This window comes from Passer domesticus, chromosome 4 (assembly GCF_036417665.1).
Source record: "Passer domesticus isolate bPasDom1 chromosome 4, bPasDom1.hap1, whole genome shotgun sequence".
NCBI lineage: Eukaryota > Metazoa > Chordata > Aves > Passeriformes > Passeridae > Passer > Passer domesticus.
Window position 1 is genome coordinate 29,063,508 of NC_087477.1, and position 16,004 is coordinate 29,079,511.

General features: G+C 38.2%; 1 long non-coding RNA gene across 2 annotated transcripts in view; it reads right to left on the reverse strand.

Annotated features, from left to right (window-relative positions):
• The window catches only part of LOC135298825 (uncharacterized), a 98,703-nt gene that overhangs the window by 37,052 nt on the left and 45,647 nt on the right, over window positions 1–16,004 (reverse strand). Inside the window, exon 5 of one of the 2 annotated variants that reach the window (XR_010360850.1) lies at window positions 13,624–14,886. The exons of the other annotated variant lie outside the window; for it this stretch is intronic. This is a non-coding gene — a long non-coding RNA (uncharacterized LOC135298825). Of the gene's footprint in view, window positions 1–13,623; window positions 14,887–16,004 lie in introns of those variants that run through there. 2 annotated transcript variants of the gene reach the window in all.

Consider the following 16,004-nt stretch of genomic DNA (forward strand, 5'->3'; position numbering starts at 1 on the left):
AGTGGCTCCATGTCCCAGAGAAGTCCAGCTCCAAGTGGAAACTAGTTGGGTTTGCCTGTTTATTTTGGAAGAAATGAGGTGAGTAGAACTTTTCCCAGGTCCCCATCAGGGTGATTACCCATTGGGATCTGGGATAGAATCACAGAATCATAGCATAGCCTGGGTTAGAAAGGACTTGAAGATCATTCAGTCTCACCCCCACTGCCATGGGCACGGACAGCTCCCACTAGACCTGCTTGATCAGGATTCTACCCAGCCTGGACTTAAACACTTCCAGGGATGGGGCACCAACAGATTTTCTGGACAACCTGTTCCAGTGCTTCACCATCCTCACAGCAAATAATTTTTCCCTAATATCTAACCTAAACTTACTCTCTTTCAGTCTGAAGCCATTTCCCCTTGTCTTATCACTGCATGCCCTTGTAACCAACAATTCCTTTCTCCTTCTTCCTTGCAGGCTCCCTGATCTACTGGAAGGTCACAATTAGGTCACCCCAAAGCCTTCTCTTCTCCAGAATCAACATACTCAATTCTCTCAGCCTTTCCTTGTGGGAGAAGTGTTCCATTCCTCAAATCACATTGGTGGCTGTCCTATGGACTTGCTCCAACTGGTCTATGTGTCTTTCTATGCTCAGGACCCCAGAGCTGGATGCAGCCCTGCAGGTGGGGTCTCACCAGAGTGGAGCAGAGGGGCAGAAAGAACATTATCAATACTATGAGGACTTCTAGAGTGGATTCCACTGAAGGTGATATATATGGCATTTGACATGAAAGTTGAAGTAAATATCAAGTTTTTGGCCTGGAACTTTTCTGTCAGCCAGTGTGACAGACAAAAAGCCAGAAGAGAAGTCTGGCAGATTCTTAGCAAATATCCACAGCTTGAAGCCATCATGTACAGACCAACATCAGCTCCCTCATTAGTGGCACAGAGCACAGGAATTCCTCACCTCTCAGGTCACTGCAGTGCTACTGCCAAACATCCTGCTGACTCCCAAAGACAAGGGAAGAAAAGTGAGCACACTCTAAGAGAAAGAGAGGAGTATTGATACAAATTCCATTGAGCACAACAAATGTTCCAGTCAGAAGCGTTCAACAGAAGTTTCTGTTTTATTGCTGAAGAAATGGTGTCCAATACAGTCTCTTCTCCTCAGGCCTTTGGATAATTTCTTGGTCTTCTTGCCATACTTATTCATCCCATCTTGGACTTTCTCTGAAGCCCAAGAATGCAGCCAGCTGAAGTTTGCAAAAGCAGCCCAGCTGCAAAAGTTGGTCTTGAATTCACATCAAGGCAATTGTGCCACATCTGTATCACTCTGTGCCATGCAGAAGACACTTAATAAATGTAAGGGCCTGCTTACAGTACTACTATCATTTATACTCCCTGGTTAAGGAAGTAATTCAAATTTTGGCCTGCCACTGATAAGAATTCAACATGTATCTCTCTGGATTATTAATGACAAAGAGACCTAAATGCAATTTTACTATTTCACAAAAGCTGTCATCACATTCAAATTTACTTAGGAAAAAAAAAATTACTGTAGGCCATCTCTTACATCCTGCCACTAAAATTTGCTCATTTTAATTGCCATCACTTCATAAATAAAAACTAAAAATGTTTATCATATAACTTATAGTCAAAGTTACTGCCTAAGTGTCTAAGTTTAATTTTTTAAAATTATTCAGCTTGCTTACTAATGTAAATGCCATTTTAAGTATTAATACACTTTAATAATTAATAAACTGATATAACCATGTATTATGCAAAAAACCCTTTACTTCTCCACCCATGTATAAAAATAACCAGTTTTGGACCTGGAGAACTGGGACATAACACAACCTTGTGTGGATGAGTAAAGGGGGAAAAGCTTAATAAGAGACTCTTTTTAACAGTCTGTGCTATTAAGAATGTAATTGGACTTAATGATGCTTAAAGATCCTTTGGAGGTCTCATTTCTCTACCCAGAAGAGAGAAGGTGTGTGCCATCATGACATGCTTATAGCTCAGCAGGATAATTACACCTTTTCAGGACTGACCATTTTAAACACCCAACTCTGGTCAGCACCTGTTGATTAAATGTCTGGCAGGGCAATGTTAGTAAACCCTGTTCAAGACACTCTGCAATAATAGGAGGTAATTTGAATTATCTACATGACATCCCTCCAGTGGGTGTGTATTAGCCCAGAGAAAACCTCAGTGATACTTCACAACAGCATCTGTCAAAACATTGAGAGTGAATTAGCCACGCTATTGTGCTTAGCATGGAATCCATTCTCTTTCTAATTCATTAAGCTTAGCATCTATTTTCAGGGTAAATTATTTAGAAACAAATCAGGACTTGCCTGGAGTTGTGCAGTGGTCTGATTTCTCTGATAAACACTGGCTTGTGAACAACCTGCAGACTGGCCTCTTTGACAAGGCGTTTGCTCACCAGCTGCAGAGCCACTCGTAAGATGTGAAATCTTGCTGTGCTGCTCCTGTCTCCTGACTGGATGACTCAAGTGTTCTCCTTAAGGACTCCAAGCAGCAGTGTGAACTTGGATGACTTTTGGAGGAGAGAGATGTATTCGATGAAGGAAAAGGATCTGAGGCATGTACAGCACAACCAGAATATTTTGGGAATGACTCAACAAGTGTGTAATACGGTTTTGATAATTTTAAAGTATCCAGATGTCCTCAGAAGTCTGCAGATGGATTTCAAGAAGACCTGCAGACTCTGAAGAGGCAGGTTCTGCCTGCCTTTCAAGAACACCTGCAGACTCTGTTTGCAGTCCTCCAGAGTGGGAATGGCAAAATTAATAATCATCTGTTTGTGTTTAGCAGAACTATGTGACATATATTTCACACTAATATTTATTAAAATTGACTTAGACAATGTCAGGTTGTCTAAATAATGCAACCTTTTAAAACATTTTTTTCCATATTTTCATGCAGCTATATACAGAACATTTCTCAAGGCACCATTTTTAATGACATATTGCATTGTATTCAATGAAAGTGATCTTCTAAGTGAAAAGACAAATACACTTGTGCACCTTCCTCAAGTGTGACACTGCTTCACTCACTTTATCTCCTCTCACACTTAAAAATCTTTCCTGTCCCTTCAAAAGCACTATTTGATCAAATACCTATGAATAAACATATTTATTAAGAAAATCTAGATAGGATGGCCTAGAGTGACAGCCCAAGGGAGAGAGCATTAGATTGTCATCATTAGTTCTCAGAATAAACTACAAAAGAGAAATCAAGGCAATTTACAAATTCATGGATTGCACAGCAAAGCTGTAACTACCAGAAAAGCATTGAAGTCCTCCTTAATAGGGGGAAAAACAATAAAAGCTGACTCTAGCAGAAAAGAAAATTGCTTCCACTTGGATTCTAGGGCAGCAGTCTCACCCCTTACCTCAACTTCTTTTATTCTTCTAATCTTTCATCCAGTATGTGCCCCAGCTCCTTGGCTATCATGTCTGCACATTATTCTTTTCTTTCCAAAGAATTTATACTTATTCAGTCCTTAAACACTGAACTGGTGAAGATCACACGGATACCAAGTCAGTCTGCAATCCTTTTGTCATGATACAGAGAAATCCCAGGGGAAAAAGCAGGTTCTTGAAAAATTAATTCAGAAAAATACAGTCACATTTTATTTTTGTTTCATGAAATCAGTAGCAGCAAACTATTTCCACATGTAACTGCAGATAAGCATACAACCAAATAAACACAGCAAAGCATGAATACAGTTTTGCCACATTGGCTCATACTGAGTTGTATCCTAATTTGCAAAGATCCCCAGTCGTCAGATCAGGGCTATTAGTAGAATCAAACACTACTTGTCATGACTAAGGATGGCAGAACTGGTCCAGAAGATTGTCAAAGTTGTTTAAAAATTACCTCTTCAAATATCTTTGCAATCCCTCAGAGGATGTTATCATGCCATTTTATGGTCTTTTGGTTTATCCTAGACTTAATGGTCAATTATTGAGTCTTCAAAGCTTTGTTAGCAATCAAGCATGTTTCTGTGCCTGTCTCAGCAAATTATACAAAAGCCCACTGCAGTCAGAAGGATCAATTCCTGTGTTATGGGTATTATAAATACATGTGGATATATGTAATACTCAGATACCCATTAGGAGGCATTAAGCACTGAAGAGTTGCTGGTATCTCAAGGAAGAAAAACATTTTATTTAGAGACACTTTATATAAATTATGATTTTCTTCTCCATTCATTATTGCTAGAAACATTTGCATGAAAACAGGATCCATATTCTTTGGAGTGTAATTTGCTACTTCTGCAGCTGCCTTCTCTTCACCTGATTTGTACTTCTCATTTGTTGCTGTATATTTAAAATGGAATTTAGTATTAAAAGATTTCCTATTCCTGATGGGAGTAGATTGACTATGGGGGAAAGAGGAGTGCTACAATTGTCCTAATGATGTCTGAGAAAAGTCAGAGAAGAAAGGTAGAAAATAACATCTCTGTGCTGCATTCTCCCAGAATACTGGTTTTCAGTTTCACATAAACCTGCTGCTAACTTCAAATGTGTTTTAATGACAATACTCCATCTCCTGGCAATCTGATAGGGAGAAATGGAATGACATTGCACTTCATGTTTCACTGTATCCAGAGGTCAGGGTTGCAAGGTTTGGCTTTGCATCATTGTGTAACACCTCATTTTCTCTCACTCCATATTAAATGCTTATTTGTGAAAAGAATTGCCAGAGGTTATGTGATTCAGTAAGCTTATGCTTCACCTGTACACAATGTGTTTTGGTTACACAAGAAGAAATAATTCTCAGTTGTAATCCTGACTCTAGTAAATAATGAACATATATATTCATGTAGCAAAATACACAAATATAAGAATTTGTCCTTTTAGTGCAGAGGCCAAACCTTACGTTTTATTCATCCACAAATACAAACTGCTACGCAGGTGTGAGTGGTATATTATATCATGTATTCTCAGGCTTTAGCAGGACGTAGTATCAAGCAATCTAAATTTGACCATGGAAAAATTTATAAGGAAATATTCAGGATTGTGTCTGACTTTCACGATATCAAAAGGAAGGTATTCTTGTATGTGTTCACACAAGGTCAAATGTCACAAAGCCATCAGCTGATGGCTGGAGAAAACAATCTGAAGGGAAAAGATTATTGAGTGAAAGATTACTGAGACAGGTTTGTGAACTCAGCCACAATGATACCACCAGTTTACAGAAAAGGGTGGAGGAGATCACTTTGTCTTCAGATGCACAGATGCATTTATCATAAGCATTGAAGACTTTCAAAGACGAGCAAAATCTCTAGTAGTTTTTCTCATCACACACCCACACAAGCTCTTCACAAACCTTTATTCTCTTGGTATTGGACAAATAGAAAGCAGACAGTGGGTGCTGTTTTCTAGGATGACTAAGGAATTTTTAAAATCCGCATCTATATTTTCGTTAACTTGAGAGCAATTTATTTTTCTTTGGTGCTACACTCAATCTATTTTATCAAATAGCAGATTGGTGAAGCACAATATTATATAGTACCTATACATTTTTTCTGACACGGAGAAATGTGTGATCAAAAGCTGTAAAATGCCAAATGGATGATAAGTCCTATAATTTACTTGATAAAAGCTGACTCCACAGGAGGTATTTTAATGAATGTAATGACAGCATGTTCCAAGGGAAAAGCTTTAAAACGCTCAGATTACATTCAGTCTGTAAATCCTGTTCAGATATTAAAAGCAAATTGATTACTATAAGATGATCATCACACTTAATCTCCACATTCAGGAAGCTTTATAATTGCCAGGAAAAAGTTGGAAAAAGATATTGAAAAGCAGCTATCTGTAATTGTGCAAACATATTGATCTTTTGTGATTTAGCAGTGCAGATCTCATTGCAATTTAGGAGAATGTGTTCTGGTCCCTCAGCCCTGTTTCCCCAGAAGTTGTCCATCATATAATCTTACTCACAGATATTTCTAGTTGCCACATCATGCATATTAATTCATCTCTCTCCTCAGGCATGGATTTTTTGTAGATTTTTTTGTAGGTTGATCTTTCAAAACTATACACTATACATACAACTGTGTGTCATGTCTACATTCACATTCAAACCATGCCAGGACAAGGGAGTTCCCTGCTGTCTGGATCTTTTTGACATAGATTTTGATATGAATATTAATTAATTAAAACAACAATTTTTCTTCAGGAGAAAGCGGCTTAAAACTTTTCTTGTGTAGACAGGAGAATTCATCACAAAGAATTCTTCCTTTCTAGTAAGGGATAACATCTACATTCAAGACTGGGACATCAGTTATAGATTAGCTATAAGTCTGTTATACGGACCAATCACAAGATCATGACAAACACCATGCTGAATTAGCATGGATTAAACTCCTTGTTTAAAATCTCATTAGGATTCACCAGAGATCAACTATGAAAAAGGCTTCAGCTACAACACAGCCTTTATCAAAAACACCCAAATGCATTTCTCGGGTGATAAGGTAAACATGTTTCAAGTGAAGAGCATGACATAAATCCACTTTGCTCCAGATTTCAAGCAATCATGGTTGGAGTAAATCTGTGCCTTTTAGAGAACACTTCAGGAGTCTGTTAGTGAATGCATGGGATAAAACATTAGTGATAAAGCACTTGTTCAGTGGGTAAATATGTGGATTGCTAGAAGAGGAACTCTTGAACACTGTAATTTTGAACATTAGATATCTTAATTAAAGCTGCCTCCCACTATTGTAAATGGTGCAACAAAGCATTCAGAGATGAAGCAACTTGACAGAAGAGAAGGGGGCATAATTTTGTATATATTTCTGGGTTCAGTTCCAGTTCTTCAGAGAACTATGGCTGATTGAACATGTTCCTTTCCATGAAAGCTTTGAATGCTCTCCTTCTTCCTACCACCAAGGACCTCAGCAATCTTTTGTCCCTCCCATTTCAGGATCAGTGCAACTACTGATTGCAAACTGAGAGAAAGCTAGGACATTTGCTGGTGAGTCATTTAGATTTTTATATTTCCTTTGATGTAGGCACTACAGGTTAAGAGTATGTGCTTTTTTGTGCATCAGAGCTAGGGATTGTCAAAGATGCTTTGGATATATTTTCTGTAGCACAGAAAATAAGGGTTCTCAAATAAAAGTTAAGTGTTGGGATAAATCTGTATGTGTTTAAATTTTCCATACATAAAATAACTCTGTTTGCAATGGAACAAGGTTATAATGATTGAATAAAATTGAGAAGTTATGAGCAAGAAAGCCAGGAAAACAAACTACTGCTATTTCTTGAAATCAATACAAAGGCAAAGAGAGGAAAGCACAGTTTGATTTTCTGCCATATTATTTTCATACATCACTTGAGCAACTCATTTTCTTTGATTTTTTTTTTTTTTTACTTATTATGCCAACTTTTATTTGGAGTAAACTGCTTCTAAGGTATAGGCATCCAAAGCAAGACATTTGGAAGAGCCTTGGGAAGTCCTCTTTTAGTAAAATCACTGTTGATGCTGGAATGAAGCTAATCAGCAATGGCAAAGCTGAGAGGTGCTCATCACATTTGAGAATGCTGTAGTTAACTTCCTCAGACAAACACACTGGTAATAGGTTGGAACCAGGAAAACACCATGTACCTATCAGCCTTTTCATCTAGCACCAGTTCACTAACATAAATGTCAGTTTCCAGAGGTTTCCATTCCATCTGGACAACTCCTTGTTAAGATGACTGGTTAATTCTTTCAACAAGCCACAAACTGGTGAATTCACTGAAGGCTGTAAAACCAGCCTAAAATAGTTCCCAGGTCAAAAAATTTAAAAGGATTCCAGAAAGAAATTATGGGGTTTTGGCTTTGGAGATCAGATAGAAGTTGAAAAATTGTCTCTCCCGGCATTAAATCAACTGAAGTAAAGACAAACCAGCACATGTTTTAACAGACTTGGAAAACAGCACTTCTGTTGGAAAATTCCAGGGGCAAATCTTACCTTTTTAGTGGGTACATGGAAATTCCCCATTAATTTAACCGAAGTTGTGATTTTGTTATAGGAGTCAGTAGATAAAGTCTGACACACAGCTGAGTGGCAAGGTGAGCGGACTAAACTGGTTTTGGGGACTGATTTTGGTTGGTTTGTTTTCATTCAAGGTTAATGGCCTGTGCAAAACAGCCAGCACACTGAATAGTAATTTCCAGCAACACCAATTAAACTTTCAACACTACTGGAATTTGATGCTGTTTGTGCTTCCTCTTGCATGGGTCTAAGCAACAATCCAGGAGTTAAAGCAACAAAGCATGAAAGCGTGGCCAGCCATCAATAGAGAAAACTGCTAAGACAAAGTATTAATTTCCTGTTAATGGCAGATAAAAGCCATTTCCTGCTCGTCTCCCCACATTAATATGGAGTTTTCAACTTTGGAACTTTGGAAACACCTTCATAGTATCATCATGTACTGTGATATTCTTATACTTTGATGCATATTTAAGGCTTTGTAAGGTTATGGCTGAAAGCAAAGGTCAGTCTCACTCCCTCATAAACATCCAGCTCCATCCCAATACTCTCCAATCATGACAAGGATGAGAGGTCATGCAAGAGGAATGAACACCTTTCCTCTAAGGAAAGGCAGAGAGAGAGTTGGGGTTCAGCCTGGAGAACAGAAGGCCCCAGGAATACCTTACTGCAGCTTAAAGGACCATAGAAGAAATAGAGGGGCATTTTTTTTAACAGTCTGTGTAGATACAGGACAGGGAAGAATGGTTTTAAACTAGAACAAAATAGATTCAGCCTATATATAAGGAAGAATTATTTTACAATAAGGGTGTTGCAAGACTCAAACAGGTTGCTCAGAAAAATTATAGGTGACTCATCCCTGGAAATATTCAGTGTTATGTTGGACAGGGCTCTGACCAAACAGATCCAGTTGATGATATCCCTCCTGCTCATTACAGGAAGTTGCACTAGATGACCTTTAAATGTTCCTTCCAACCCAAAATATTGTATGACTTTTACATATTGTATGTATGTATAAGTGATAGTTCCCTGCTCAAAGGAGCAGGGAGAAGAGGAAAGCAGAAGCACAGGAACAGGAGGATGAAAGCCAGCCATGGAGATAAAAAAGAAGTTATTGCTTCTCAAGATTGTTGTTTTCTTCATTTTGCATAACTTTATAAACATGTAATGTCTTTCATGAATCATGTCTTCATGTCTTCTACATGTCTCTATGTATCATCATGACAGCAAAATCCTTGAAATTAGAGGAATCTGTGAACCACAGCTTCTGCACTGGCTCCAGAGCAGTGAACCCCTATCTTAATACTTGGGCCATGCTAATATTGATTATGGTAAGGAAATTATAAGTACATCACTGTCCCATATTTCCAACATGAGGATTCATGTGATGAATACTTAGAGTTTCTTAATCTAAATGACTGAGCTGTAAATGTGATGTAGTACTGAAAGATCTGTGAGGTCTTTTATCTTTGCCTTAAAGCTGATCATCTTTCAATAGCATGACAAAGTGCAGTTAATACTCTACAAATCAATTTATAAACAGCACTTTTGCTATTTTTATAAAAGTATTATTTCAAGCACCCTTAGGATTAGACTAACATTTTCAGAGAGCATACTTCTAAGTATCTTCAGAAACTGCTTTACAGCCATTATGCATTTATTTTATTAAATAATTTGTCTGCCCTTTACACACTTTCTATGCAACCTGCTTGTAAAATGTATCACTTGTTCTCTTCATATTGCTGTGATGTCTCTGCAGAGTGGTGTTGCCCATGAATTTGTGTAAGAGAGGACTTATTGCTGCCTGTGGCATATCTACTGCTCATGAAAAAGGTGAGGAAATAAAGAAGGATGATTATGATCCTGAGGTGCATCTGAGGTCTTGCTCTATCTTCCCCAAGAAAGTAAGTTGCCGAGAAAAGAGAAAATCTTCATATCAGCAAAACAGCAGCAGATGATAACAAGCAAATGGGCCAGGCTTGCTGATCCTGAAAGGTACTCTTGTGTAGGGATTAGGTAAAATATCCTTATGTTATCTATATTTTGTTCTGGGTACATTTTCCATTACTTATTTGTATTAGAACATACACCAAATACCTGTTCAGGTAAATTACAGAACTCCATATGACATTAAGTTTTGGGTAAAAAAAGTGATTTGGAGGTATCTTTGGCAAAGATGGGAAATTTGACACTTTGGGGTAGAGTCTGAAGAACAAGCAGTTTTATTCATTTATTTTTCTGAATTTTTATTGTACTGTACCTCTGAAGAATATCTTTGATTTAAAAGGACATGATTGTAGGCATGAAAATAATCTGGGTTTGAATCCTTTTTATGGCCCAATTCAGTGATGGCACTGAGATCAGGATGGTGATGTTCAGAGCAAGAGAATTATTACAAGGTCAAGATGACACTGTGTTCTTGAAATCAACAGATATCTTAATGAAGTAGATTTTCATCAGAAATAAGAACTCAGAAAACATAAGGCCCATATTGATTGTCTTAGAATCGAAAACTTGAAAACAGCAAATACCTGCAGCAAGGTGTGCCTCCAGCAAGAAGTAAGTTCCCTGCTAGGCCTGCATTCTCTGAAGGATCAGGACATTCGTCCCCATGATGGTTCCACCAACCATGAGGAGGCAGCAGCTGGGTCCCCACTCCATGGGGGGACTTCTACTCATTATTTCCACTCAATATGGGGACATTATTCTTTCCAGACTCTGTGAAGGACAGTGAAAATGGTTTTTCTTCACAGTGTTCATTCATGCAGTGTTTGACATGAGCCTAGCTCTTTGTATTTTATTACTGTTCAGCTGTTTTATTTATAACAGCAATAATTAGCTGAGATCATGTTTAAGCAGCTGCTTAAAACTACTTAGTGCTTCTGCACCATGACTTCCCACACGGTGGAGGCATCCCATCTCCTGATATAAATCTTTTACTGCATTGATAAGTGCGGCTCTTTCCCTTCTCGCCAGCTTGCCATCTGTGAACAGGGGGCAAAGGGAGCTGACAGTAGCACAAAGCCTGTCAGTTCCCTCAGAGAGCCACTCAGAAGCCATTTCAGATTGTCACAGTACATAGTTTGTCATCTCAGTTGTTGTCCTGCTCCTACCTCTGCCTGTCATGATCTCCCCAGATGACTCATTCTTGCTACACAGCAAGATGCTTGCAGCAGTGAAATGAGAATTCCCCATAAAAAGGTGGTTTTGGTTTACTTTTAAGTTACTCTCCCGAGTGCTGAGAAAGGGAGCTGGTAGCATCTCCTGTGCTTCAGTAGCAGATCACAGCTGATCTGCAGGCCACTCCTGCAAATGCCAGGGCAGCTGCTGCCCTCACTGCCCGCACAGGGTCACCCACTCAACAGTGAGCCCTGCTTGACCTTGCTGACCCTCTGGTAAGCCAAACAAGCAGGGACACCTCTGGAAAGGGGACGACCACCTGTGGCTGCAAAACACACAGAATAACAGAATCATAGCATGTTTTGGGTTGGAAGGCACTTTCAAAGGTCATCCAGCCCTGCAATGAGCAGGGACATTGTTAACGAGATCCAGTTGCTCAGAGCCCTGTCCAACATAACATCAAATATTTCCAGGGGTGAGTCATCTACAGCCCCTCTGAGCAATCTGTTCCAGTTTTGCAATGCACTCATTGTGAAAAAAAAAATAAAAATCTTCCTTGTATATGGTCTGAACCTACTCTCTTCTAGTTTAAAATTCTTCCTTGCCTTATCCCTACATGCCCTTTTAAAGAATCTGTCTTTACTCAGGGGTTTCCTTGGCTCAGGAGACATCCCTGTATGCCACAATTCTGTGCTGTGCTGTGGGATGCACCTTAGTACTGTAAGGATGACCCATCTTCCCTTTTTCCCAGCAGCAGCTCAGGCTTACCTGTCCTCAAGGACACCTATTCCCTCCCAATAGCTTTAGGGAAATATTTTTTTTGGCTTTTCATATGTTTGTTCAATAAAGGCATCTACGTGATCATGTAACTGTTATAAATCAGTTTCCAATTTGACAAAACTGCAGGGATGGTCAGTAGCACCATCCAATGTAATTGATTGTCAATAATATGCCAAATACATATAATAAATTAGAAGTATTTAAAACCATAGGAAAGATTCATTATTATGAGGATAATTTGTGATCATCACGACAAAATAATTGCTTTTCAGTACGAACAGAACAAGAGTAATCCTTTCTTCATGTCACTGGCAGTGTAAAACTGCTTGATTTCATTTCCCCTTGGTACTCTATTGCTTCATTTGGTCCTCAGCCTTGCATACCTGCTGCAATATCCAAAAGCAGAACTGGGGCTGTGTATTGTGTGACAGTCAGCACTCTTGTATAACCTGAGATTCCTGTGAGAGGCAAACCAATAACTCAGAGTACAGCATTCCCACTAGGATGTAATAAAATCTACTTAACTAAAACATCAGAGCACATTAGCTTTACTTAGTTATTAGAAGTGAAGAGTTTCCTAATCAAAAATGACCAGAATAAAGAGGAGGCTGAGTGAAGTCTGTGATCCATAGCTATTTTCCCATCTCCATAAGAAAGTATCTCAAAATGGAATTATTTGTTTTAATTTTTCAGAGCAAGGTGTTTAGTAGTTATATGGTTAAGGAGAAAAAGGAAAATTTATATTTTCTTATAAAATAACTTTTGCTACCAGGTACTTTCAAGACATTTTCTTTCTCTTATTTGAAAAGAAAGCAAATATAATAGATTTGGATGAAAGTGAATATGAAAGTTGAAAGAAACATGGTGAAAAGATTGATTTTCCCAAATATGAAACATTAGTCAGGCTATGATATTTTTTTGGTCCTTGGGATAAACTGCAGGAACTATAATTTTTTTCATAAACTCTTTGTTAGGTTACAACTTAATAATTTAAAATATTTCATTTTAAACCATAGCATTTTGGTTTGACCTTTTTATTCTTTGAAACAAAAATGACTAAGCATCACAGGAGGAAAGCAAGCACAAATATGAAAAAAAATTATTTCTGTTTTCATTCTGAAAATGTCAAAGAGGATTTTAGTCAACTTCTAAATGCTTTCCAATCATTAAAAAAATGAAGACTTTCTCAAAGAACCTGACCCATTCCCATACAACACATCATAATTTCTCAATAAAGAAAAAAAAACTTATTACGAAAAGAAATTCCCAGTCAGCAACTGAAAATGAAGCAGTCTATAAAAACGAATAAATCAGAGACTATGAGATCATAATTTAACTATTTGTATAAAGAAAAGCAATGGATCAGTTGAGATCAGCTGTTTATCTGTAAATGTTTGGTTTATGAGTGAATTCCTTTTATTCTTGTTGTTCATGTTTTACAAATATTATGCATGCAATAACTGAAGGAGCCAAAGGTGAACTTCTGGCCCCCAAGTAAAGAATTCTTAATCAAGGTGATATAGGTTGATAATAGGAATCCAAAACTCATGCAATCACTTCCAACTGGACCCTGTGGCACTGACTGCCAGCCTCTGGGATCTGCTGGTCAGTCAGTTCTCAGTCCACTCTCCCCACCCACACTTGCTGCGCTTGCCTGTGGGGATGCTGTGACAGGCAGTGCTGGAAGCCTTGCTGAACTCCAGGCAGACAATATCCACTGCTCTGCCCTCATCCATGCAGGTCGTTTTGTCATCATGGAAGGCAACTGGGTTGGTCAGGCATGATTTACTTTTATTGAATTCATGCTGACTGCCGTGATCACATTCTTGTTATCCATGTGGATAGAGATGGCCTTCAAAACAAGGTGCTTCTTCAGCTTTGCAGGGATTGAGGTAAGGCTGACTGCCTAGTACTTCCCTTCTTGCCCTTTTCAGAAGACACAAGTGACATTTCCCTTCTTCCAGTCCTCAGGCACTTCTCCTGATTGCCACAGCCTTTCAAGATGGTCATGAGCTGCCTTGCTGTGGTGTCCATCAGCTCTCAGCACTTGTGGATGCATCCCATCAGGGCCCAGGGACTCGTGGATGCTGAGTTTGCCTACGCATTCTCTAACCCAGTCTTCCCTGACCAAGCAAAAGTTCCTACAGTCTAGATGCACACAAACACTATGGGAAATTCAGCCAGCAGAACAGAGGTTAAAAACAAATCTCAAGACCTCAAGGCGAACACAGAGTTACATGGTCCAAAAGTTTGCATGTTCTGTACTTCATTATTGTGAGAAAATTTAAAATAACTGAACAGTTCATGCAGTAGCTGTGCAGTTAATGCATTAGTTCACACAGAATGCATGCCCAGCCATGAGCAATTTATTGTCAAAATCAGTTCAGTGGTGCACAAGAAAATGGGCTTGAAGGAGCTTGCCAGACAGCTGGGTTTTCTAAAAATGATTAAAACACATAGAGAGGAATGGAAAAGCCAGCAGGATAATGGGAGAAGAAACAAATTAATATGCAAGTGGGAGAAAGAAGAACAAAATGGAAAGTATTATTACAGAAGCAAAATACACTGGAAAAGTCACTTTCTAGTGAAAAATTGGAGCTTTCCATTAAAATTGAGAAACCATGAATTTTAAGATCATTGCTAACTCCAGACAATATTTAGGAAAAGCTTTTTTGTTACAATTCATATGATTCTGGGATCTAGTAGAAACAACTGATATTACAATTAATGAAATTAACAAAGAGGTTAAAACCAAGAGTTTGAATTGCATTTAGTCCCTTGATAATTGTTGTTCTGCTAATTGAAATCACCCAAGAGGCAACAAAATTCCATGAGAGTTCGTTTTCCACAACCTCAGCACTATGATCTGAGATGGTCCCAGCCACAGTGAGTAACAACTCCTAGAACACACATATGTCCTGCAGAGTGGTATTAAGCCACAAATCAAAGGTCTTCCTTTTTTCTATGCATTATGTGCCCATGGTGAATGCTAAAAGAAGAAAAAAAAATGAGAGAATGAGAAAAAAATACCTAATTAATGAGTCTATATACTGGTAGGCAGGGCAATTATTTCCAGAAAGGAGATCCTGGATTCTTGTGTTCCCTCAGATAATTTTTGTGCAGCGTGTAAGGATCTTTACTCAGTGATACATTGAAGCAAAGAGCAAGAGAACATGGCCCTTTTATTGTGCAAGTGTCTGTGGCGTTCTGACACTGTGTTATGTATTTTTTGCAGCAAACTTGCCCAGTGATTCATTACAGTGCAAGCAGAAACCATTTAAGGATAGAACTAAGGTGCTTCAATTTGCACAGAACTATTAAAATTAAAAGTATTAAAAGTACTCCCCAGATATTTCACAAGAAGTTCTGAGACTGAGCTCCTGAATTTCCAAAGAAGTAAGGTATTGATGTTTTTCACAACTGCTCTGGAATTTACATAATTTAAAAGTAAATAAATACACAATTAAGAAATTAAGAAATAAAATTCATAGCAGTTATAAAGCACTTCATATTCCTCAAAGCACTCTAGATTCATTAAATACATTACCTAATTAATTCTTCCACAAGCCAGTCTAAGAGACTTCACTTCATGCTGTGCACTGAGAAACTGTTGCTTGATTTAAGGGTTATGTTTACTGCTCTTCATTTTCATCACTTTGTCACCAAACAAAACCAATCCTCTGATGATTTTAACTTTACATTTTTTTGGTTACATAATAATTACTTAAATCCTACTGACATTAGCCACATTAAAGTCAGTAAAACTGCTAATATACAGTTATATTTTTTGCAGATATTGTTATCTGCAATATTATATTGCAGATATTTTTCACAGTATGTTGCCTTCTTTTGCATTTAAAAAAAGGTGTTTACAGGGGTCAGCCCTCCAGGATATCCTTTTACCTCACCAGTACAATCCAAGCAATAAAAGGACACTATTTTTCTATCTTTTTCTTTTCTATCTTTTAAAATGCTTAGCACACATCTATGATAGTCCATCTATTAAACTGACCCAATACCTCTGCAGCTGGGTCTTGCAGCAATGCACAAACTGGAGGGTTGTTTTTAAAATTTGTTGTTTTTTAAAGGCAAATTTGGAGTTTTTCA